Raw genomic sequence first — 27,544 nt, forward strand, 5'->3', positions numbered from 1 at the left:
TTCAGTATTCATTGACATTTCATCAAACCTACGTTTAGAAATCGTACAATTATATTACGAAACTCGACGCTCTGTGAAAAGTGTTTATCGCGCGCTCAGACCAACTTATGGCTATCAGTGATGAGACTCATTTTTGGCTTAGTGGCTACCTCAATAAGCACAGTTGCTGTATTTGGGCTGAAGAGCAACCCGAAGCCATAAGAACATAAAGCCATAAAGAACATCCATTGAAAACAACCGTTTGGTGCGGCCTATGGGCTGGAGGAATCGCCAACTCATATTCACTCAAAGACGAGGCTGATGGCAATGGAACCTTGAATGGCGAAAACTATCGCGCCATGATAAACGACTTTTTGATGTCGGATGCCGAAAATTGAAGTGCGTGATCTCCACAACATTTGACCCCAACAAGACGGCCCTACTTGCCATGCAGACCGTGAAACAATGGATTTACTGCATCGTCGTTTCGGTGAGCAATTTATCTCTCGTCTCGGACCAGTGGATTGGCCACCAAGATCGTGTGGTATGGACATTTATTTGTGGCGGTGTGTAAGTCTAAATGCTTTGTGGATAAACCAGGCATCGATTGAGGTATTGGAAGCCAACATTACTAAAGTTATTCATGAGATGCCGGAGCGGAGTGCCCCAGCGAGTCATTCAAAAGTGGTGTTTACAGATGGCCGAATTACGACGCAGTTGCGGCCAACATTTGAAAGGAATTATCTTTAATAAATAAATGTCAAGAATAGTTGGTTCTACATAAAAATAATAAAGATCGCCCAATCGATTTGAATTTTCGTTGTTTTTTCAATTTAAAATCGGATACCTCTAAATTAATCAACCTTTACAAACTATTTTTATATTATATTTATTTAAAATTTTTGTTTTATTTTCTTCTTAGTTAAGCGAGCCAGAAACACGCAACAAATCATAACCATAGATCGGTTGGCGATTTTCATTTCACGTTGTTCGCCGCCGAGTAATAGGCCTCATGTGCCTGGCGTCATGTGTAAAACGTGCCGTGGTGCCACATATAAACAAAAAACAACAGCTGCTACTGTCGTGAAATAAAGTATTGTATTTCGGTCTACGTAAAGAGGTTTTTGTTTATTGTGAAAAATATTTATTATAAAATTAATGATTATTGAAGCGAAAGAGGGTTTTAATAGAATTTATGGTAGTCATAGACGATGGGCGCGACCACAACTTTGAAATCGGGACGCACATTCATTTTTCAGAATAACTTGGCTAAGCTGGACTTTTCTACGCGCTTTCCAACTTTTATCAGAAAGATAAGGGTGCATTTGGATGAACTCAATTAATTTAAATCTATTAATTAAATTATTGTATTTTAATTATTAATTTGATATAATTAAAACACCGTCCATAAAAATTTGCGCGATAGAAAATTGTTTTATTGAACAGTTATTAAATACGTTCAGACTTGCCGTACGGCAAAAATAGAAAGTTGCAGGTTTTGTGTTTTCCAGCACGGCGTTTTCGACTCAAAAACACATATTCTATTTAGCTGCAGTCAAATTTGTTGCTGCAACTGCCACTGCAATGTGACGAGCTAAGGTTGCAAGTTGCCCACAAGAGAAAACGGGACGAAGTCAAAACAGAAATATGGCAGATGCCATATAGTAGAATGTTTAGATGTGGGGTTATGATTTGTTGCGTGTTTGTAGTCTTTTTTAAGCTAGCAGTTAGTGGTGCCGTAACCATAACGCCATAGCTGCGACATTACCGCATTCGTCGATTAGTCATACCGTAACCATAAACAGCTGATATTGAAGTAGAATTAATGATAACATTTACATTATGTTATAAAAACTCGGATAATTTCCCACTATGTAAATTATTTTTTCGTTTTTCTAATATTCAAATTTTTATTGCAAATATCAAAACAAATGTAAAGTGATCTGCTTACGGTTACGGGGAAAACCCAAAATTCAATAGATACCTACGGTTATGGTTATGACGTTATGGCGCGGCACCTGATGCCAATACGTTTGATCAGAACAGCTGATTGATTTGGTTACGGTTACGGCTAAGATACGGCAGCGGCAGCACTCATTGCAGCTTTAGGCGTACTATGTTTAATAAAAAACTGATATAAATTCTCTTTATTATAAACGAAATAGTGCAATTTAGACTTGACTCCTCTGTTTTTATTACAGCACCATCTGCTCTCTGCCAAAAACGTTTTCCTCAATATTTTTCAAAAGGTCGCAATTGTGGACAGTTTGGTGAGTTGTGGTCGTTTCGGACAATATTTACCCCGGGACTTTCATACCAGTTCATGGTAAGATGACTGTAATGGCACTATGTTAAATCAGGCCAGAATAGAACAGTCCTTGTCCTTGTTATTTCTGAATGACAGCAAACGTTTTTGGGAATACTCTTTCCTTTAAAATTCTTGATTTATTGTGCCTGTTGCAATGAACGTTCGGCTTGTCAAACCAACTCTTGTTTAGGGAACTTGTCCAACATTTTTAGCTTAAAGGCACCTGGCACTCCTACTCTTATTGGTGTAGTATAAAATTTAGTGCCTTGATTTCACTTAAATTCTGCTTTGGTATATGTTTCATTATTGACATGCAATCATATTTAAAAATGACTTGACTGTATAATTTCAGGAAACGAGTTTTATCACTCTTATTTGTTTATATTTCGATTGAGTCCTTCAATTGTTTTATATGATCGTAAGCCTTCACTTTTGCACTCTTCTGAAACGCAACCTCCCGATATCTCCCAGCATCTGGCTGGTCAGGCTTTTTTCGAAATAATGACACCACTCTTTTCACTTGACTCGGACGCAAATCCTTTTTTCATCCACTACCAGCATTAGGTTTCATTCAACTTTTTTAACACATAAGTCACCGTAGTTTTCGGACAATTTCAAGTATTTCATATGAAATTTTGCGACAAACTATCATTTTCTTGCTTTTTGCGCACAGATGACTCCGCAAGCTCATTTTGAAAAAAACGTAGAAGTTACAAAAGGTAGATATGCCAAATTATTAACGACAACGAACACCATAAATACAAGTATGTATACTTATTTTTTATTTGCAGTTAGTTTCACGCAAGTGTCGGATTTTATCGAGTCCATTCTTTATTTGAAAATGTAGTAAAATTAAATTATATTTCTTATCCTGAGTCCCTAATTTTCACCGAATTTGAGTAATTTTGCCTCGTTTATCACAATAACGTCAAGTTTTTTATATTTTTTGAAAATGAACCTTACATGATAAGTGGGCGTGGTTATTACAACCAAAAATTCACTTAATATTTTAATAACATCGCTAATTAGCCATTTATTTCAATGAACGGAGAAGATTTATCTCGCCACCCTATGAGATGATGGGTATTAGAAAATGACTTTGCATTTATTTTTCTGATATATTTTATGTCCAAATATGACTTCACTATTTGATTTCGAATTCGTAGACCACCCATGGTGAAAAGAATTCAGAAGGTGTGACCAAGATCAGACCGTTAACCGGCTCTCAGCAAATTTGAAAGAATCAGTTGATTGCCCGCATCAGTGGAGTCATAACAATACTCCAGTATTTGGAAGGAGTATGTCTTCGTCCGTCTATAGTAATGTGACGGCTTGTCGTGAATTCGAAAATTCTCACCAGATTTCTTCATACTCATATCCCGAAAAAAACTATTGGAAAAAATCCATAAATTTTGCACCGCAATACCTTTTTACAGACTTTCTCAAACGCTTAAGATTCTCACCTCAGTGGACAGTGTATGTCTGTGTTATGCCAGACCTATGACCCTGGTAAGTTATTTATCGATTTATTCTAAATACGAGTATGTATGTTCACGTGTGACCGCAAGCAACCACCCTTCAGAATTCTTTTATTTTTTTGTGTTTTTTCCTCACTGCAATTAAAACTAAAAATAAATTCTCATTGGCAAGTAAACAACAGCGAACACGTGGTGGAGCTGGTCACGGTGCCGGGTAGGCAAAAGGTGTAGACTTTAGTGAGAAAGCGATAGTAGAACTTCAATAGTGTCCACTTAGATTACACGGTTCGTATATAGCCAGTTCGTGGAAATTGAATATGCAACTTACAGGATAAATTTTAAATAAATTGCTTTATTATGTAGCTACGTACTATGCAAATGTACTTGTATCTCCAAGTATGTATGTATGTAAAAAACCAGTAGCAAAACGGTTCTAAATGCAGGCAAGGATGACATACCAATATCTAAAGGAGCATTTAATGTTGCTTGTTTTTCTAAGCGGTTCAATTAAAAGACCTTTAAGGTATTTGAAAATCGAACTACGATTGAACGAGCAAATGAATCAGTTACAACGTGCCACTGAATAGCTTTTTAAGCCCAAGTGATGATAGCTGCCAAGTTTTGACAATTTATTTATTTTGAATTGAATTTTAATAATTTGTTCATTCTTTATTCCTATATTAAAACTGTACAAGGCAAAATTAATCACCCTATCCGAAGATTTTTTATTAATTCTGTAAATGGCGTCGCACGTCAATCATATTTGACACTTGTAAACTAAATAGCTGCAGTATTCAAACAGACAAGCAATGGAGCGCTTGAAAAGGTCAAAGGTAAAGGTCAAAATAAAGATTTTCATCACTTAAAGTAACCCTCCGTTGGTCTAAATCTTCGGTTGGGAACCCGGACCTGCCCTTTTTCGTCCTGTTCGAGCATTTTTTTTAAAAGGTTATATTCATAAATCGATAGAAAATTAAATTTTAGTAAGCTACCTGCGAGCTCCAGTCGTTAGCTAAAATAGAAATATATTAAATTCACGCCTTAACTCGAAAAAGTCTGGTCAGGCGCGGGTGCCCAACGGAGGGTTAAAGATTTTCATCACTGAGAATCATTTTTCTTTTTATTTAGTAAAAAAGATTTTCAAAAATAAAATTTTATTATTAATTTTACGGCACCCTTGTAAAACTTAATTTTCATAAAAAAAAAATCAAAAAATTAAAATTAATAAAAAAAATGAATATCAATTAAAATAAATTAAGATTAATAAAAAAAAAATAAAAATGAATAAAAAAAATTAAAATAAATAAAAAAAAAATTTTCATTAAAAAACAAAAATTAAAATTAATAAAAAAAAACAAATAATGAAAAAAATGAAAAAAATGAAAATAATAAAAAACTATCAAAATTTCACACTTTTTAATCAGAATTTCTTTTAATCTTGAGAATGCATTTGAATTTTGAAGTGGCTAAAAGTTCACGTCGATTATTGACGATTTTTTTTTTGCGCAATGTCAGGAAAGCGAAAAGGGGCAGTTTTAGAAAATTCTGAGCGATTACCTCAACCCCCAGTGGGTCCACAAATACCTATACCATACCTTATTTTGAGTCCTGAAGTGGCCTCCTCAGAGCCGAGATCTGAATCCGATCGAAAACTTATGGCCTCTTTAAAAAAAAAGATACAACCAGTATACAAAGCAGAACTTTGGCTTCGGGTTCAGGCTGAAATACCCCACTGCACAATTTAAAAATTAGTGAAAAGTATGCCAAATTAGATAGAACGGATATAAGTACAAAAGTGGCACAATACATCCATTAATGCTCGCCTCTGTAGGTAAGGTCAGATGGCGTAAAAAGGAAACTAAGTTAACAACTATTTACCCCAGGATGATAAATTACCAGGTTCGGCCTTTAGCTACGGTCACGTTTTATTGGACAGACTGTATTTCCCAAAATAGGTGCATTTGTTGTGAAACCAAAGATGATAGATTACCAGGTTTGGCCAACCGAAACAAAATTGAGCGATTACCTTCGGCTGCCACGACACCGGGGGTTCAGCAGCAGAACTATACACGCTCGTTTCACACGTATTCATACACTCGTCCAATCTGTCGGTATTGAGACGGCATCGAAACGACATGAGCGGAGAATATAATCAGTTTTCTTTGTATCAGTGTTAGTTTTTTCGTAAGCAAACCGCTGTGACCTCGGGTACGTGAGCCAATCAACTGATTCTTTCAAGTTCGCTGAGAGGCGGTCTGATGTTGGTTAAACCTCTGAATTCTGTGCATCGTGCTATTTACTCAGAAATCCATAAGGTGGGCCGTAAGCTAGTTTCATTGCTCCGTACAAGCTTCCAGATATTGTTCGCCCGGTGGTACTATGGCAAAATGCGCCGCAGCCTGATACGATCAAAATAAAGGCACACATGCTCAGCTCCATCCAAGAGGAAACTGGGCTTGTATGAGGTATTGTGATGAATTTGCTTCATACTATTTCTATACACTCTTCTAAAACAAACTCTGCCTCAGTGCTCATAGATATTCAACAGTCAACTGTCCTAGAGTTTAAAAAATAATCTGCTTAATGACATTAGCCGTTCTTTAGCCTTCAGCAGGGTGTGATCTATAGCGCAGTTGCTAAAATTTATGTAGAATAATTTAAATTCAACATAGAATCCCTTCTGAGCTTCGCAAACGCGGTTAACCTTTTCCACTATTGCTGCGATAACCATAGTGCCCAATTAAATCTAACGATGCCGGTTTTAGGAAGCCTTGTCCTAAAGTTGGAAGGGTACTAGAACCAAAGTGACCCATGGTACCTTAAGCAGTGCTATATGAAAGGTTCATTTTACTTAAAAAATAATAATAATTGGCGCGTGCACTTCTGTTAGGTGTTTGGCCGAGCTCCTCCTCCTATTTGTGGCGTGTGTCTTGATGTTGTTCCACAAATTCCACATTAGTCGATCAAATTATTCAACGTCCCTCGTATTCTGCTTTGTTGCCACTTTCCCCCATTTTATCAATAATTTTAGGTAATCTTATCAACTGGAATGAAGTCTGTCAAGTCAATGTATGCAATTTCGTATATATGTGAGCGATTTATCTTTGCGTTTAATGTTTGTTTACCAAATGATAGAAGAGAGCAGTTGTGCCAAGGTATGTAAACCTATGTACCATATATATATGTATATATATACTTATGATATAAACTACAACAACTACTAGAAATTATATATAAAAACAAATTATCGCTAATTCAAAGTACAAAGGAAATATAAGAAAGTGGCGATGAGCTGTCAGGAATGCTCTTTATCACACAAAGGTGTGAATTACCACAAATACATAATAAATATAGATCGAAATTATCGATAATTAGTTTGTGCAATGGGAAAAGTACCTAAGAGTATTTGCATCGAAAATGCGTTGTTGATACAATTTAAATTGGAAGATGATGAAATATTCTAAACTCGTAAAATATTTTTTCGTTTTTCGATTAAAATTTGGTAACATCGGCAGCCAACATTAGCAGATTTGCTACTAAAAATATACAGAGAAAATTCAACTGACAAAAGCGGCGCCTCAAATCTCCATGGAAGGTTCTAAGGGCTATATTAAAACTTCATCTGGCTCTCCTTTCACCAACGACGTGCATTTAAAGAATGCTTACAGAATTCCAGGCAACTTTAGATCTATTTTATTGACGGTTCAGCAAACATTTTGGTAGACATAAAAGACTTGAATGCCTGAAAACTCGTCTTTGTTGCGGAAAGCCAATCAGTAATCAAGAGCGTACTGAAGGGTGTAAGCTACGCAATACGTATGAAAGAAGGTCGTGGGGGCTGGGCTTATAATTCCTTCAATAGCATTAATACCCCCGATCCATATGTGAATCCACGAGATAGTTGTATTTCGCCATACAAGAAAGCAGATGGAACCGATGGTCTGAATTTTTCTACAGTGACAAATCGAAAGCTGTACTACTTCCTCGCAGTAGGTGGACTAACCTCAGTATCCGCAGAATATCGCTCCTGTTCGGAGCAGCACTTGACGAACTAACGCCGAGAAACTTAAATGGATTAAAACACAAAAGAAGCGGATACTGAATAATTGTTGATATAACATTCATGTTTAGAGGTACAGAAGCTATATAGGCAAAGAAAAGACGGGCCCATTTAACTCTACAGCCACACTACCCATTTAACAGTGGCCCTAAGCTCCAACTTGGAACTCGAGGAATTGATGACACTACCTGAATGAATATCCAGTACTGCCAACAAAGTGCTTCGAATTAACATCTTCGATACGTAAAAGCTATAATATTCACATTGGTCACCCATCCTACAGTCCGGACCTGTCACCCATAGTTTTTTTTTTTTTTTTCAATTAAAAAAAAGCAGTTGCGAAGACGGATATTTTGGAAAGCGGGCGTAGAATACCATTTTGAAGAGAAATCCATACTATAAAGGTGAATATCTGTACGTTGTCCGCGCATCACTACGAAACGACAACACCAAATGACGAAAAAATTTTTATACATTCATATTTTCACCCAATGAAGGTTAAAGGCATGTTTTTATGATGGAACTCCCTTCCCACAGCCCCCAGGCCGCGCCACCACTCTCATTCGTCACTAATAATCGAATATTTGCTTAAATTTAATCTAAAAAATCTTAGTTTTTCCTATTTCCCACTATTTATAGCACCCTCTAGACTTAGCATAAGCTGTTCAACTATGACCCAAATGCAAAGTTCAAAAACGGTTTGAGATAGAAAATTAATAAAAATAATTTTGCTTGATATCTTTCTGATTGGTTGCTTTGATTTTATTCAACGAGGCATAGCAACGGATGCCGGGTATTGTAATATTATGGTTATTAATAAAAAATTATTTTCTATGAATTACTCTTTTATACACATATCCTAAATCCCTTAAAACTACTCCTACGTGAGCGGGGCCGCGGGTTAAAGCTGGTAATAAATAAAAACAAAGATTTAAATAATTAAACATTTTTTTTCAATGGCTTTTATTCAAAAATAAAAGCTACAATATTCACAGTTTATTCATCCATCCTACAGTCCAGACCTGGCCCATTGATTTTTTTTTGGTCAATTAAAAAAAAAAAAACAATTGAGGACAAGTATTTTCGGAGGCGGACATAGAAAACCATTTTGAAGAGAAATAATAAATAATAAAAATAATTAAATAATAATTAAAAAATATTTTTCAATGGCTTTCTTGCAAAAGAAAAAAATTATATAATCATACTTTATTAAGTACCTCAGGCCATGAACTTAGCAGCTGCCCCTTGGTATCATATAAGATCCATGTGGTAAGAACAAATCCACTCTCAACAAGGCAGGCGAAGAAATATCTAATCAGTTCATCGACCTAATAATTTTGGAACTTCCTTCTTTACAAAACATTACAAAAATTCTTTTGCGAAAATTGGAATACATGTAAACTAAACCATACTATGTAAACCATAGTGGGCGGCTCACTATTCTTAACGCCCTGAGATATAGTGAATATAGATCATAACGCCAACGCCTGTCCCTAGCGACAAGAAGCACTACAGCTAAAATTAATGACAAAGACACATCCTCTGATCCACTCGGTCCACTACTTCTTACAACAACAACAACAAATGCTATTTACCTATACGTGACTTTTACCAAGGTCCGTTAAAAATCGCTGTATACTCAAATAAAGTAAAATAAAATAGACCAAAAAACCCCAAAACGTTACAAGTAAGCAAAATTAAATTTGGCTCAGATCGAACTTTATATACCCGCGCAAATTTCAAAAAAATCAAATTTGAGCTGACTGTTAATTTTTGCAATCAAACAAACTCATTGATAATGAGAGTTATAGCATGTATAATCAGAAGAACGGACGGAAATTTAGTCTTAACATATAAAAATGCGTGTGTGGTTTTAACCGAACTCAAGAAATATTTAAATCGAATCTAACTGAGTTTGTGCGAGGTTATTAAATGGTTTTTGAGATATACGCATATTTTAATATTTTATGATTTTTTTTTTTTAATCTAATAAAGCAATAGTGAGATTTTTCGACGCATATACGAGGCGTTTAAATTAATCTCAGGAAAAGTCTCTGAGACTCGGTACATTTTGCTCTCGTCGTTTAATAATTTATTTCTTATAATTTATATTCATTATTTCTGTTTTCTCTTAATTCTCTTTTTATACAAATTTCTTTTTACACGAATTTTTTTGGAAACGTATCTGTCGTGTAAAAAAAGAATTAGGTGTATTTCTTCTGTTTAGAAAACTGTTCTTCCATCGTATTTATATTTTGGGTTCATCATTTGTAACAAATTTTACTAACTTTGCTTCGTTTACAACAGAGATACCACGTATTTTTTTTTTTTTTTTTCTTTTTTTAAAATTACCGTCATCGTGCGTACGGACGGGCGGACTGCCTTAGCTGAATCGACTCCTCTCATCATTCTGAGCATATGTCTATATCTGGATTATTTTATGCTTTCACATACAGCCGTTAACAAAATTATAATACTCTGGCACAAATACACGAGGGTATAAATATGTACATACGAATATATGTATGTATATGCCGACAGGAAGTGCCTCACATTAGTTGACCGGCGCCAAAAGCAAATGGCACCAAACGGCGAAAGTATTAAGCGCATAATCTGGTTTCATACTTAGTTGCCGCATGAAATGTGGTTTTCGCACTAATTTTTCCACTAAAATGAACCAAACAAAAAAGCTTTTTTCGAAAAGTAAAGGTCTATATAGACGGCCGCCGTAGCCGATGAATTGGTGCGTGACTACCATTCGGAATTCAGAGAGAACGTAGGTTCGAATCTCGATGAAAGACCAGAAAAAGTTTTTTCTATGGCAATGGAAAACCTCCGAGTGTCAGTTGCGGCCAACATGTGAAAGAGATTATTTTTAAAAAATAAATGTCGTGATAAAATAATAAAGATTGCCCAATCAATTTGAATTTGTGTTGTTTTTTTTTTTTTCAATTTAAAATCTGATACCTCTAAATTGATCATCTTTTATTTGAACATTGAGGAACATTTTTTAAAATGTTCATCAAATCTTGCTAAATATTCAACTATGTGGCGTTTGGAGCCACTTGAACTAACAATGAAAAATGGATGAAACCGACTTTCCATTTACGAAACATGGCTAAATTGGTAGCAAAGGCAGTCACCTGGATTTATATCCGCTCAAGAACTGTCAATCCTGCAGCATTCCCCGTACAGGTATGGGAAATGTTTATGATGCTGCAATAATAACTGCCTTTCCAAATGCATGAAACTGATTTCGATGGTCAATATTGGATGATTTGATGGAGCATGCAATTCAAAAGTTTTTACAAATCTTACGAACTTACTTCCTAATTAATTAAAAAAAAAAACAAAATTTGAATTTTAATATGCAAAACCTCGGATTGAAGCTTTTTTAGACCAATCGAAGCGAATGCACCATTTTTGAAGCCAATGTACCACCGTTGACAACCATGAGTGCATTAAAAATAGTCGCATACCATATGACGCCGAGCAACTCATTAATGTGTCAATCGTTATCACTGGCATGTTTGTATGTATGCATATATATACATACATAAGTGTGCGATATTTATAAATACATCCATATAACTCATAAATATGTTCCGCTGTTGATTCAACGTTGGCAAACATGAATGAAAGTGCTGTGTGCGTGCCTATACTTACTGAACGCAAACAATTCTTGCTTTGTGCAACTTAATTAAAAATCGTTAACATAGCTTGATTTGCATAAATTGACAAACAAAAACGGCCAGCATGAAATGGCATAATTTACAGCAGCACTGATTTCAAAAGTAACAGCATACGAACTGCACATAAGAATAGTTTTATTTAAATACATATTCACGTTATAGTCCAGGTCGAATTAATACAAAGAGAATTCGCTCTCGCAGCTGATTTGTGTTGTTTTTCTTGCGGTTTACTGGTTGAAATATCAAAGTGCCCTGCTTTGTTTACATTCACATTCTCATTTTTGACAATCCAACTTCCAAATTGCAAAAACCAAATTCATGTAGGTTTGTAAGTGTTGTTGTTGCGCTAGCGAACCGACCTTCTATGAGTTCACTCGGGTGTAGTGGAAAGGTTTTACAAGCTCAGCTAGAAAATTGGGGATTGAGATATCAGGTTATGACGCACAGTTATAGTATGTACATACATACAAGTATGTATGCTTTAACGCATGTTTGTATTTTATGTGTGGTTAACATATAAATATGTCCGTATGTATTTGTTAATGATAGCCATAAAACACACAATGATGAAAGTAGTGAATAACATTTAACGGGTGCATGAACTTGACTTTCAGACATTTTCACTTTACTTGCCATCAGTCAGCCTGCGAAAGCAACGTGAGTGTTCTTGTCTGCAATGCTCCACTTCTACACTTGCATTTACATACAAATAACATTGCACTGAGTTCAATATATTTTTGGCAAAACAGCAAAGCACAAAAGAACATATGGCTGCGCGCATTCACACACATATATTCACTCACACATACAATGCAAATAAATTTGTTCACATACTTAGAACAATAAAGCAGCAATCAAATGCAGCAAATTTTTTAAAACCCAAATTTATTGTACGTTGATCTCAAAATGTACTTCTTCGTTTGGCTGCCAGAGGATTAGTCAGTAGGCGGTAAGGGTCTGGAGTGCTGGCGTTGACGCAATTGTGTGACAAAGCAAAGCATAAACAAACTAGAAAGCGTATAAAATGAGTGTTTGATAAACGCGCTTCCAAATAAGTTCTTTGTCTCGTTCGAATGGTTTGTTATCAAATACAAATAAGTGATAAAAGCCAAGTAGGAGAACATTGCATAAAAATAGAAAAAAAAAATGCATAAGTGTTCTTGCGATAAGTATCTCACAATATGCATAGGATTATTAAAATAATATTCGCGTGACAGTGGCTAGAGGAGAGGAATATTGCAACGAAGAAGTCTGTATTATTAGTGGACATTTTTTAAAGAACATAACCGTTATTAATGTAAAATGCATAGCTAATAGCAACTGTAACTGTAATTAGTAATGAACATCATCGCCATTGTTGACTGTTAATCAACATTTTACAATATTGAACAAAAATATGTAACTATTTTATAACAGGGCAATAGAATACCACTACTGCAGAGCCAGATCGCTCCGATAGGGTCGAACCGACTGTTGAGAGAACGCAGTCTTTGTAGTCGAAGGTGCATGCCCCGAAGTTATGGACTTAATTTCAACTACTCCTTTTTCATAGCAGTTGCTCCACGTGACATATAAAGTTCGAAGGGCAAGCCACTCTCTTTGGTAATCCAGCCGTTAAAAAAAGATAATTACCACCAGTAAGGCAGTACCTACTCAATCAATTTATTGAATGAAGTTTTTCGGGGCACGCAGGCCTTCAAAGTCACATATCTTCCATACGTAAATAAACTAATATGTCTCTGTCTGATTTTACTTCTTTATTAATATCATGAAACTATCTACCAATAAAAGGAAAGATTCTTATTTCCTCGACACTTGTGGTTTAAAATTTAATTTATAATTCTAATTCTCTCAAAAAACACCCACCAAATGAATATTTCCATTATAAAGCCAAAACGGCAATTGGCTAAAAAGTAAATACGAAAACAAAGAAGATTAATTAGCAGCCGGGAGACTTCCCAAATAGAATTAAGCGAAGGCCGAGTTGCTGGTGGTGGGACCGAAACAGCCTGTGAACTTTTTTGCCACGAATGCAATTATTTTTGCTTCATATTGATAGCTCAATCACAAATATTGTATTACACGCTCTTAATACCAGTCAGAGATGAGCGACGACGGATAATCAACTTATTTAGCAGAGGTTCGCCTTAAGTTAGGTTAGGTAGTGCTGGCTGATCTGTAAAAAGATCTCACTTAGATCCCCTGGGTAAATTGTGTTGTCAGTGCTATGTATCTGGAGTCGAATATACCATCTTATATATAAAATAAAGTCAACTTTTTGTGTGTGTTCGCTAACCGGCCGTGTCTTTGCACCGAATTAAACCAAACTTACACACATTGTTAAGTAGGTATTGAAGATGGTTTCCGTATAGTTTGGATACCATTTGGTGGATAGGGCTCGAGATATAGGTCAAAACGTGGACCCGGGTAACCTTCGGATGTGTATGTACAATATGGGTATCAAATGGAAGCTGTTGGTGAATGCTTTAGTTCAGAGTATTATTCATGCCGCTCCGTGACTAGGGTCACGAGATAGAGGCCAAAACGTGGACCCTAGAATGTGTTTGCACAATATGGATATCAAATTGAAGCTGTTGGTGAATGCTTTAGTACAGAGTATTTTTCATGCCGCTCCGAGACTGGGGTCTCGAGATATAGGTCAAAACGTGGACCCGGGTAACCTTTGGTTGTGTATGTACAATATGGGTATCAAATGAAAGCTGTTGATAAGTGCTTTAATACGGGGTAAATTGCATACCTATTGATGACTAGAGTCTGGAAATATATGCCAAAACGTGAACCCGCCGTGTCTTTGCCCAGCGAAGCGGGCCGGGTTTGCTAGTTTTATATAATTCATAATGCCCGCCTTCGCGAGTTTAAACAAGCCACTCAGCCTTTTGTCAGCAATATCCTTCAAGGATGAAAAATATGTTGATCCTAGACACATTTGTCGAGTCCTACAAAGAACAGGGCAGTGGTAAAGTAAGTTTTCTAAAGTACCCCTAGCATTCGCTTTGTTGCATGTGTTGCACGTATCGCTCTAGACTAATCGCACTTTGGCTACGTGGTGCGGGTTGAGGCAGTGTCACGTCCGTACTCCAACCAATATTTTGCAGTCTTTTCTAGAGAGTGATAAAATAATGTTCGCAGTTTTGACATTCCTTAGCATAATTTGGCACTTTTGTACGAGGTTGAGTGTTCCCATATCGACTGTGTTACTCATTTAGTTCCTTTCCTTCAGAAAGTAGAGTAATAGGTATACATTTGTCTGACGCGCTCAATCTCGGCAAGCAAATATCTGTCTTAGCGAGCTCATTATCTCTCTCATTTCCTCCTGGTATCCAGTAAATAGCGACCTGCCCATTTCCGCACAGTTCATGCATTTTGGATCTTCATTGTTGAATGTATTCCGCGTTAGTACAAGGAGTTATGTATAATTGCTTTAATAGCCGCATGGCTATCAATGAAAATGTTTGTCCGAGTATTAAGAGCAGTTAATTCCAGAGCTAATTCAGTAATTTGGGAGTCTGAACGACTTTTTGGAGACCAAATTGCGGACAAAAGAACGCCGCTTCTACTACTTCCATCATTTTGGACCCATCTATAAAGAAATTGCATGAATCACATTTGCATTCTAGATCTTTCTGCCATCTATTTTGCTCTATAATGACGTCAAGCTCTTTGCCAAATTTAACTCGTGGAATAACGTAGTCTGACCTCGTCTTAAATGCCCAACTGAATTGATAAGCGCAAAAATTAAGCAAAACTAAAACAAATTAAGGAATTTAGTAAGGTTTTTGGTTTCCTTTCGCAAACCCAAAAATTTATGAAAGTATAGTAGTCATATTGAATTGTTTGTGTATAACAAAGTATTATCTGAAACTACAAGCTTCATTAAAAAAAAGGTAAAATAGATACATATGTAGGTCAAGAGAACTCTGTCAAACATATGAGAGTCTCCCAACAGTCGGTTCTAAGTAGCCGGAACGACTCAGTTCTATATCTGGCCAAAGACCGTCTCTTCAGCAGCATTCCCCAAACATTCATGAGGAATTGGGGGACTGAGAAATTCATAGAGAATGTTTATGCTGTTACAACAACTACAGATTGGCCGATAAATGACCAGGTAGGTAAGCTACGCATAGCCCATATGTGGCAATGAGTTCACTTAAGCATTATGGTGCTTACTAATAACTCATTTGTATAGAGTAATAAATATAAAATTAATACAGCAAAAAAAGTAAAAGTTTGTTTGCTTTATTGTGCGATATAATAAATTGGGAGAAATAGGTTTTCAGTCCAAATAATTGGCAAACCACACTTATGCACACAAGCATATACATAACCTCTTTTAGATTACGTTTTGTGTTATTGTTGTTAATTAATTTGTTGAAAGATCTTCATTGTTTTCAACAACAAGTTTATTGCTTACGAAGTTGCGAAATAACTGTTTCTTATTGTTATAATCAAAACACTTTCGGTGCAATTTAGTGGCGAGTGATTTTGCAATAATTAAAGTAGTTGTGAAAGAAAACGCACTGCCGAAGTTAAGCTTAATGGGTATGAGAGTTTCTGCGAGCGCAATTGTGAAACCAGGCAAAACTCACTGAGTAGTCAGTGCGTACAGAAAACCTAGATAAACACCTACTAAATAAATATTTTTTAAACATTAACATATTTATGTTGCTTTTGTAGAAAAATAATAATGCTGAGAGAATGCACTCACTCAGAGCACGGGGTAAAAAATGCAGCTAATAAAAAAAAAAAACATTAATATAATTTACGCGCGTAAGCATATCCATCATAAAATTATAGAAATTATAGCACAACTAAAGAATTTTGTACCCTATATTCCTCTCAACGTACGCAGATTTACAATGTGCACAAGTGAAATATTTCGATTTGGAGAAAATGTAGTAAAGAGAAAAACTAAAATGAAGCAGAATAGGTAAATAACAGCTTCCGGCTGACTGCAATAAACTAACATGAGCATGAATTTGATGAGCGGAGAGGTACTGCGTCAGCTAACGTCGTATTTGAGCGCCCATGGCAGCTTGAATTGCTAATTACACCGCTGAAGCAGCTCAGTTAGGTAAAGACAAAACTTAGGAGTAGTAGTGAAATTTATGGTGATGTTACTAGATACCGACATTATTTCAATATTCTGCTAAGATGTTTTACCTATGCTGTGCTCTTTTCAAATTGCCGCATTAATGGTTAATAAACTCAATTATGGCAAGAACAAATGGAAAAGAGGAATTTGAAAATAGCAGTAGTTTTATAGAAGAGCAAGCAAATTAAATTGGATTTTGCTTTACGAGCGGGATAACAAAGAATTCAAAATTAAATTACACAGAATAGAAAATAGCATAGGGATGAAACAAACACACAAAAGTAAAATCAAAAATTACTATACAAAACTAAAAAATTCAAATTAAAAAGATAAATTCGGTTCAACCGAAGTTTTAAAACACTTCACTTGTATTGCAATACTACATTTCTGAGTACCCCAATTACCAGCACCCAGTTACTTTAATGTGAAATAAAAGCATCCAGGTACTACGTGTGGGTGTTTCCATAAACATTAGTATTAATAGATACTTTAGGCTCACCTGAGCCTCAATGAACGCGTAGACTATAGCTTGCTTGCAGTCTCACTAACGATTTAATTTTTTGTGAACACTAAATTGTAGTTGTCAAAGTTGTCGTATCTCTGTTTGCCCCTAGTAGTTCAGGTTCAGCTGAACAATGTCACGAGACACCGCCTGATAGGCAACCTGGCTGCTTGCCCGAATTACTGCTGACAGTTTTGCTTGGTTTGTTTTTGAAGATGTTGTTTTTATTGGGCGTATTCTGCTGATGATAAACGCAAAACCAGACACGGGGGAATTCGTTCCTACGACACTTCTGGAGCTGCAGTTGTGGAATATACAACGCAGACTAAATAGACCAGGGAGTAACACGCACCGTAGTACAGAAGCGACAACGATGACTACGTGGGTGTGCAATTTGTGGCGATTTTGTTCTATAATTGCAATTTCAATAATGCTGTGAATTGCATCCAATAGTTTTCAGCAGTAATTACAGGCTTGTTAGTTCTTCTAGTTATCCGTTTTACCACTTTGTTTCTTTCTGGTAGTCATAAATGCTTATTCACCTTTTCACAATTTTCACTTCTCACTTTTTTTTCTGTATATTTTTTTAAGATGAAATATATCGGAATTTCGTTTGCTACTAATTAATAACCAATTTTTTTTTATAGTTGCCTAGGTACGCTTAGAATTTTAACAAAATAATACTGCCTCAAATTTTGAGACGAACAAGTACTGAATGAATGAGTAGGTCGACTTCCATCTATGACAAGTAGAAATTTAAGAATGGATATGGAAGGATGGCACAAAGCGCAATACGATGACAACTGATGACGTTTTTAGTTTCTCTTTTCGGTGTTTCGCTCTTTCGCCGTTCGTTTTGCTGCTGAATTGCAGCGGTAATTGTTCTCTTTCGCTTGTTTTCTTTATTAAATTTGCAAATAGCCAATTCTTTATGTTTCTATACAAACTCACTTACGTATTTAAGCATTTGTTTGGTTAGAATTAATTATAAAACCTATCAAAAAATTGTACAATTCCCTAATAGAAATTTAGAACATAAGAGATGATGATTATCTTTGCTGCCGTTCACCTTTGCTACTAGTTCGTATATCGCAATACTTCGTATTTTGTTTTTTTTTTTTTTTTTGTTTTGCCTTAATTTTTTGCGTTTCCAAATTACTAAGATTTCTAAGCTTTTGCACCGATTTAAAAGTATACTTGTATAATATTTAGGATTAAAAATTTCAGTAATTTCTAATAAATGAAATTTCGCAGTCTCAATAAAAATATACAACCAAAAACAAGAGCTAATTTCACTTGACGCAAACGTTGCACTTCACAAATTCACTGAGGCATGCACAGGGTTGTATTTAAAGGATGCACTGACATATTAGGTCCGTTCTTTTACTTTTCTGCCAAAATCAGCTACAGAATGATCCACAAGGAATTCATCAATGCCGTCATAATCAGAAAATGAAAAGATCAAGTGATCCATTATTTACGCCACTATAGCGTTCAAAACTGCGTCACTTTATTCCACATTAAAATTAAATTATTTTTACTTTTTGCGTATTATTCAATTTGGTAAAAGTGTAATCTCTCAATTACTTTCCAATCTGGCAGCGCAGTGGAATTTGCTGAGGGCGCTATCTACCAAGTAATAGTACCAACAGGTTTTAACCCTTAAATTTACTTCGGTTTAGCAATTAAATATAATTGGAAAACTTTCTTTAGTACAACTGTATGTGTGCGTTGAAAATGAAAATTTAATCCTCGAATTCTTCTTCCCATAAAAAGTTAGGTATAATTTTAAAAGAAAAATTCGAAGATTTCATTTGAGCATGAAAAATAAATCAAAACTATGGACATTTATTTACCACAAAAATTATTCTAGTTTTTTATATTTTCTTATAGGAAATTACGGGAAAAATCCAATAGAAACCAATTTTTTGCTGTTAGAATGATATTTATTTAACCACATTTAAAAAAAAAAATACAAAAGTGCGTGTAGCGTAGTACACATAACAGAAGTGAAACTTTCAAGGCAGACAAAGAAAGAGGGAGAGGCCGGAGAGAGAATGAGAGGGAGAGAGAAAGAACGTATCGATGGTTTTCGAGAAAAGTGACACAATTCAAAAATACAAAATACTGAGGTGGGTCAGTTTTCTAGATAATTGACGCGCCAATTCGATCACCTGACAAAACGACACTAACGCCGCCTCTCAGAATTGCTTCAAGATTCGCTTATGACGCTTTTCCAGATAAAAATATATAAACTCTGTAGTTGATTTTTGCTTTTAACGGCAGAACTCCGAATTTGAGTTAATTTTGATATAAATAAATTTACAACATTTGCCGAGAATACAAATAGACAAGGAAAATAATGACTGAGGAAAAAAAAACGCCAAAAAGTAGGCACCAAAAATATACTTCCTACAAGTTTGCACCAACAAACAAGCGCCAAAAAGTAGGCAGTGTTATTTCTCACTTGAAATTAGCAACCACTAGGAAAAACTCAGGAAAAATAGCCTAAAGTGTATCTAAGATATATCGTCCCCTTAGTATAACAATAGCCTATGTGCTCATAGGCTATTATTTTTTTATTGAATTTTTGGATTCTCCATCGTCGATTTTATATGTGGTCAAAATTTTGTCAAATTCTAGTTCCACAAAGTGGGTCAAAACGTCAGTCAAAAAATAATAAATATTTACAGACATAACGAGATTTGAGTGAGAGCTACTTTCGACAAAAAGTTTGAAATTCATTTTCTCAAAACATCAAAAAATGTATAGGCTATTTTAATACTAAGGGGACGATATGTATATAAGGTATAGCTCCCTCTCTCCCATTCCTCTACGTTATATATTTTTCTCTCTGGCGAAACGAAAATGTCCAAAACGTTGAAATATTACTCTCCATTCTCGCTCGTCCATCAACGCCTAAGAAGTTTCACTTCAAAAAAATTAAAGAAATTCTTGCACAATTAAAATCCAAATTGTTAACCTTATATCTCGACAATCACTCAATATGTTCTACTCCTTTTGCACAATTTATGTTACTGAATAGTAGAGCGATGACGTTTTTCAGCGAGTCATGGTGAAAAGATTTTTAGAGGTGTGCTCTTTAACAAACCGTTATTCGGCTCTGCGCGAATTTGACAGAATTAACTGAAGGACTGACGTCACTTGTCACACACGTCGCTTGCAGCTCTTCTTTTTCTTCGCCTCGCAAAACTTTCCGCTAAGTGATAGCGTGAGTCATGGAAACAACATCTTCAAAACGTTAGTAACATTGTGGTGAAGAAATATACTTGGCCAGTTTCCTTAGCTACAGCAAAGCTAAATTAGCAGAATACAAAAATTTAAAAATATTCTTCTATGCATGCACGAGCAGAAAAAGGTGAGGCCGTTCTGATCCCACTGTACCGCTCTCGGTTAATTTGACAGAATCCAAAGCGAATTGAATACCTTCGGTGGCGACCAAGTCAAGGTGGATTTAATAAGGTGACAGCATTCACCCAGCTGAATTTTTCGCCGTAGGTATGGCTTACGTCAAAATGATATGCTTTGTTTGAATGTATTGGTATGTTTACATTCGTATGTTTACATTTGCTTGCTGATTTTGACGTGATGCTTGCACCAAACGCAACAACAAATACATGTAGGGTTTTACTTATATGTGTTTGCTGTCATCTGTAATAAATTCGCCTTGGACCAAGTCCTACTTTCGCCTACTCTTCTTCTTCACATACAAGTAATTTCCCCTCCTTTTGTTTGTTTATACATGGTTTCTTACGATAGAGCGAATTCGGAAGACGCAATCATTTTTTATATGTATACTAGCGGCCCGGTACGTACTTCGCTACGTATAAAGTGAAATATTAAATCAAACTCATTTATAAAAAATATATATATTTAATTATTTGCTAGCTATTTTAAAAATTAATCCAAAACATTTTAATAAACAATATTTTTTGTTTTTCCATTTTGAGCATGAATAAACAAACGGCTGGGGGTCCCGACTCTGGAACAGGCAACATAAAGTTGGTCATGTGAAAAACATGATTCCTCCAAATTCACACCACAAACGTTAAGTGTTTGCCCTTGAGCTTTGTTGATGGACATCACAAATGATAAACGCACAGGATATTGTAATCGTTTGAATTCAATGGCATCTCAGTTGGAATCATAGGGATACGCGGTATTAACCAAACTTCTCCTTTTGATTTACCAGCTAAGATCGTAGCTTCAATCAAATTTGACAATAAATTTTTCACTGCCAATCTGGTGCCATTACACAGTTTTGGTGAATTAATATTTCGCAATAATATAATCAAAGAACCCACTTTCAGATTCAAGCAATGCGGTGGCATACCAGCCGGTTCTAATGAATTTAAAAATTCAGTTGGATAATTCATTCCTCATCTTGATTCATAGCACTGTCAATTGATTTATATGTATGTCGTGACTACACCTAGTAGTTTTGCTTGAATTTGAAAATTAATGGCATTGATATGAATGTTCTTCGGTGCTAAAATGGCGCGTTCTCTCAACCAATCATGATTTCGGTAATTCTGAAGAATATTTGGAAAAACACATTCAATCAATTCATCTATCGATTTCGTAATTGTACAAAAATGGTTCGGTACAGTAATCAATCCGTTGGTTCTGTCGATTTGTATTTTGCCATTACCAATTTGTAACAATTGTTTTGAAAACTCATGGGCAGCTGGATCATTTTGTAGGTGAATACGCATATTAATGTTCAGTGTCAATTTTTGTACATATCTCCACAGAACTGATGACTTCAAACAGGCATTTATTTCATCAGCAGGAGTTGACCGAGGAATGACAGGCAATGTTTGTCGAAAATCCCCTGACAGTAATATCAAAGCACCACCAAAAAGCTGTTGGTTACCACGTAAATCTTGCATTGTTCGATTAAATGCTTCTGGTAATTTTTTATTCGCCATTGTACACTCATCCCATAAAATAATTGACGTTAATCGCAGAACTTTTGCCATAGCAGAATTTCTTGAAATATTGCAAATTGGAGTTTCAATCACCTGTACATTCAATGCCAATTTTAATGCAGAGTGTGCTGTCCGACCATCTTCTTATAATGTAGCAGCAATTCCCGAAGATGCAAAAGTGCCAATGCAATTTTCTGTTCCGATCGAATAGTGGCTAAAATCAGTGATATAACGAACGTTTTGCCTGTACCACCAGGTGCATCCAAGAAATATAACCCACCTGCATTATTGGAAATGGCTTGCATACATGTTTTTGCTGAATATTCGTTTTGGTTATATTCGATTGTACAAATAAACGCAAATCATTAGAATTGAATTCCTGCTCATGTTGCAATTCACGATCAAACAGATCATGCATGTCACGATTTGGTGCGGTCATACCCAATTGTACTAATGTTTTATTTGCAATCCGTAGACATATATCTTCAATTATTATCAAAGCTTCGTTGTACATTTCCAAAGTTATCAACAAATCAGGATTTCTTGCATGATGACGCATACGAATTAAAATATCTTCTGCAATATTATGTTTATATTTGTTTCATAATTCAAGTGGATTTGATGGCATACATGTTGATAATATAACGGCAAACAGCATTCGTATTTATTGAGGATGAGCCGAAATAGATGCATCATGAAGTGTTGAATCCCAATGTGCATCATCCTCCAACAAATGCAAAAGTTGGCATGCTTCACGGTATGTTTCACACAAATGACCGTTGACTGTTCTCAATTCTTGAAATGATTTTGGGCCATTCACGTTAACTAATAACAATCTCAAATAAAAACACTCAACATTGTTTGGATGTAGTGTATATATTCTGCCAATTGCATCTGTTTGGAAAATGCCAGGATGTCCATGAACTGCTGTTCCTTGTTTACGTCTTTGAAATTTTTTCGAAGACACGTTCCATGTGTAATACTGAGGCACTTCAGAATATAACAAAGTTATCGCAAATGTATCAGTTTCGCATAATTTGAAAAAACCTGTTAACGTAGTTGCTGGGGGTTGCGCTGCTCTTTCCAACAAATTTGCTATAAAAATAAACACGTTGGCCATTCTCAAGATGCACAGCCAAGTGAACAACCGCAGGATGTCTTTCGTGCATTGGAAACGACATAATCCTCCAGACAGCTTCATTGCTACTAATATAGCGAACCATTCATCAATCATATATTACATGGTGAATTCACATTTAGTTCCACGTATCATGTTTTTAACGACAACTTGAAATAACTCAGGATCAGCAGTGTGGTTAGGAATTTCAGCTGATATAAGGCTATCGATTTGATCCGGAGTTATTTTATGTACCAGACAAATTAGTATATGTGCGTGCGGCAATCCCCTTTTCTGCCATTCGATGGAGTACATATGGCAACGCACCTCCCCAAATACATATAATTTCACAATTAAATCCATAAGTGCTTTACATTTTTGCCGAAATGGATACTCATGTGGGTCAAACACATCCTAGGGTTATCCAGGTCCACGTTTTGGTCTATATCTCGAGACCCTAGTTACGGAGGGGCATTAAAAATACTCTATACTATAGCAATCATCAACAGCTCCCATTTGCTACCCATATTGTACAAACACATCCTAGGGTTACCCGGGTTCACGTTTAGGCCTATTTCTCGAGACCCTGGTATCCGATTCTTAAAATTTCAAAACACAAACCATCTACTGAATAGTCCAAACAAAGCCTAAAAACTTGGTTTGGATAGGTGAGCCCGTTCTTGAGTTATAAGATTACCAAGGAAATGTAACTTCTTTTTATATATGTATATAGATTGCTTGTATAAATTCTTCTTCTTCATACGTATTTTCACATTTCTCACAAGCAAGTGCACCAGTTTAACGTCACGCCCCTTTGATGGACGCAATATTGTATTCCATCATTTTTGTTACGCACCTATAATTTAACAGATTGCACTCAATGTGACATGTAACTGAGAGATGAACAGAAAAGAAAGATTTTTGACAATACCGCTTCTGTAAACAAACCGGTTCAGGCAGAGCCTTGGTTAGAGCATTTATTTTTGGAGGTTTACCTGAACGTTCATGTTGAACTTCGTCAATGAAAAACAAACAAAAAATACCTTAATTGTAGATGAATAAGTCAACAAGCCATAGATTCTCACCAAGGCAATGCTACGGTTCAATCAGCATTTCACTGACTATCAGCCTTATTCGTCGGATCTCTTACGCCATGTTAATTATATCTGTTTCCCAAGTATTCAATTCGCCTTGCCTGCTTCCCATAGCGAAATCTGCATTCAAAACAACAAGATTTTAGTCTATTAAAGCTGTGACAGAAGCAAACTTCATTCATCGTTTCGAATAATGAAAAATTCGCGAGAGAAGTGGTGAACCCAAAGTCAAATGTTTTGCAACACTAGTCTCGCTATATAATAGCCATACCCGACGCTCTTCTTTTCCATATAAAAACCTGTTTAAAGAATATCCAGCTTAACGCAGAAAGTATTTTGTTTTATAACTTTATTTAAAATACATTTTTAGTTAATCTGCCTATCAAATAATAATATATAATTTTTTTGTTTCGAATTTATTTACGCAAGTTGCAGGTTGTCATAATAAATCAATATTTCTATACATTACTGCACTTTTCATCCTATCCCAATTAATCCCACTACCACATAAATATATTTTAAGTATATAGTATATAAGTAAGTATATAATAGAATCAATTTATTTATATATTTTATTTTACTCGTACGCTTAACGTAACGTTTTTTTTGTGTATATATTTACGATTTCGTCGCGTTTATTCGAAGAGTCAAATTTGTGTACGCATGCGTATTGCCATGTCGGTATGAAGGTAATAAATGGTTTCCTTTGAAGGGGGAATCGAAAACTGAAAATGGCTAACGTTGTAAGTGGCAAACAGCTTCAATCAATATACAGATTTGTAAAGTTTAATTCAAAATAAAAATAAATCGGTTTGGTTTTGTTCAAATGATCGCTTTTCATATAAAGGGTGATTTTTTAAGAGCTATAGGAAAGTTTTTCAAAAAAAAGCACACGTAAAATTCAGAAAAATGCATGCAATTTTTATCTAAATTGATAGTACAGTCCATATAATTTAATGTTTGAAGATTATTTCATGCAAATGTTGACTGCGACTGCGCTTCAAATGGTCCATCCGCTTAGTCCAATTTTGGCATACTCTTTCCAATGTTTCGACCGGTATCTCACATATAAATGCTTTAATGTTGTCTTCCAATGCGATAATTGAAGCAGGCTTGTCTGAATAGACATGAGCTTTAACATAGCCCCACAAAAAATAATCTAAAGGCGTTATATCGCACGATATTGGTGGCCAATTGACAGGTCCGGAACGTGAAATAAAATGTTCACCGAACTCGCCTCTCAACAAATCCATTGTTACGCGGTGTGGCACCGTCTTGCAAGTAAAGCACTTGCATTTTGGCCAAAAAAAAGTTGGATATCATTTCACGGTAGCGCTCACTGTTCACAGTTACGTTACGATTCGCAGCATCTTTGAAGAAGTACGGTCCAATGATACCTCCAGCCCATAAACCGCACCAAACTGTGTAGCTCTTGCAATTCTTCTGGCTGATCTTCACTCCAAAATCGACAATTCTGCTTATTTACGTACCCGTGTCCATGCTTCTGTCAACTAAGAATAATAGAGAAAGAGATTACGCCTTCCAAATTCGCCGTGCCGTAAGAGTCCATCAATGAACAAACAAAAGGAAGGGGGTTCAATTGTTTGTGAAGAGGAAAAGGAGGCGAAAGCAATAGAAACTACCAAACAAATTCGAACACACATACTCACATACTCACATACTTCCTTGCCACGGCGTCTTCCGCATAAAAACGTAAAACCCGCATTTGGAAGCTTTAAATTCATTTGTGCTTTAACAATTTAACGCACGGCACTTCGTTTGCATTAGTTTGTTTAGTTTTAATCTCAAAAATCACAATATTACCAAGCCAATCACTGAATTTTCACAAACATGTAATTTCTCCTACCTTTGTTTGTTTGTTTTTTATTGCGAAGGCAGCTGACGTCAGAGTAAAGTAACTGTTTTATAATGACGCCACCTTCAGTACTCAATTCACCTTGGTTTTGTATTGGTAAGGGATCTGACGACAGACTTGTCAAAATAAAGTAACTCTTTTCGGAAGGTGACGCCTCATAGTATTCCATTTTCCTTGGATACCACCTTGAATATATTTTTGATTTTCATGTTGTCTTGTTTCTGCCTGATTTTTTTCAAAAAATATGTATTTGCAAAAATGAAAATGAGGAAAATTCATATGTTCGTAGATCAAACTGGCTGGCACACTTTGTGTTATTAACCTATGTTTCCGAGGTGAATCTACTAAAGGTGTTATCGGTAAATCAGCTGATTTGATTTGCGTTTCTTTGGACATGTCTATTGCGCTGTCAGCCCAGTATGAAACAAGGAGAATTCATTCTCTGTTTTCTACTTTGCCATTACTTGGCTTTGACAATCCAAAGTACAAAACATTGTTGTTGGTCTAGTGCCACCACCTCTAATGAATGCGCCTTGCTATGATTCAAGTGAGTATAAAATATTCTGAACCATAATTTTTTTGTTGTTTATTTTTCTAAATTTATTTTTAAAACTCATATACAATACTTGTGCTTGCAAGGTACAGCTAAAGCACTGAAAGCCGAATTATGATAACTTAGTATCAAATAGCAGCTGGCGTCACCCTAAAGGGATTTTAACAAAATCATCTAACCCTACTTGATATACTCGTACATACATACATAACTCCAAAATATATCGATATTAAGTTCCAAAAAGTTTACGAATTCACAAAATTTCGCTTTGGCCTTTGTTATGCCTTACATCCGTAGATATGTGTGGGCGTATGTACGTGTCTATGCAATCGAAAATATTTATTCTGAAGAGTCATTACGTTTAAGTGACTCGTTAGTAATCTTTTAGAGGATATTTCAACTCTGCCAAATTACAAGTTGTATTCGATGGCTGTGCAAATATTACCACAATGATGAATGCATACTAATATTGGCTAATAATTAATGGTTAGCTCTTCGGATTTATTGCTGATCAACCAATTCATAAAAGATCAAATGCACAAACAACCAGCTGCAGATTTCATACATTTACTTGTATATATACATACATATATTCATGCTGCACATACATAAAACCTCACTAAATACGTATGTATGTGTGCGTGAGTAAATTTCGGTATAATCACAAAATATAAACTTATTTAATTTTTAGTCACAATAAACCAACATTTGCGTTACACTTCGCTTTAATTCGCTATTTCTTATTTGGGAACATTTGACGTCCCTTTTTTATTTCTTTCCATATTTAAACTCTACATCAAGTGAAACAGTAACTTAGAAT

General features: G+C 35.6%; 1 protein-coding gene across 9 annotated transcripts in view; it reads right to left on the minus strand.

Moving 5' to 3' along the window:
• LOC129242557 (epsin-1) overlaps positions 1–18,275 on the minus strand; it is a 41,237-nt gene extending 22,962 nt beyond the window's left edge. For 4 of the 9 annotated variants that reach the window (XR_008582188.1, XM_054879259.1, XM_054879254.1 and 1 more), the window contains exon 1: positions 17,130–18,063. The gene's annotated coding sequence lies outside the window, so the exon portion shown is untranslated. Of the gene's footprint in view, positions 1–17,129; positions 18,064–18,087 lie in introns of those variants that run through there. The other 5 variants (XM_054879260.1, XM_054879257.1, XM_054879256.1 and 2 more) reach the window with 4 other exon arrangements.
• Between the last annotated feature and the right edge of the window lie 9,269 nt (positions 18,276–27,544).

This window comes from Anastrepha obliqua, chromosome 3 (assembly GCF_027943255.1).
Source record: "Anastrepha obliqua isolate idAnaObli1 chromosome 3, idAnaObli1_1.0, whole genome shotgun sequence".
Classification (NCBI taxonomy): Eukaryota; Metazoa; Arthropoda; class Insecta; order Diptera; family Tephritidae; genus Anastrepha; species Anastrepha obliqua.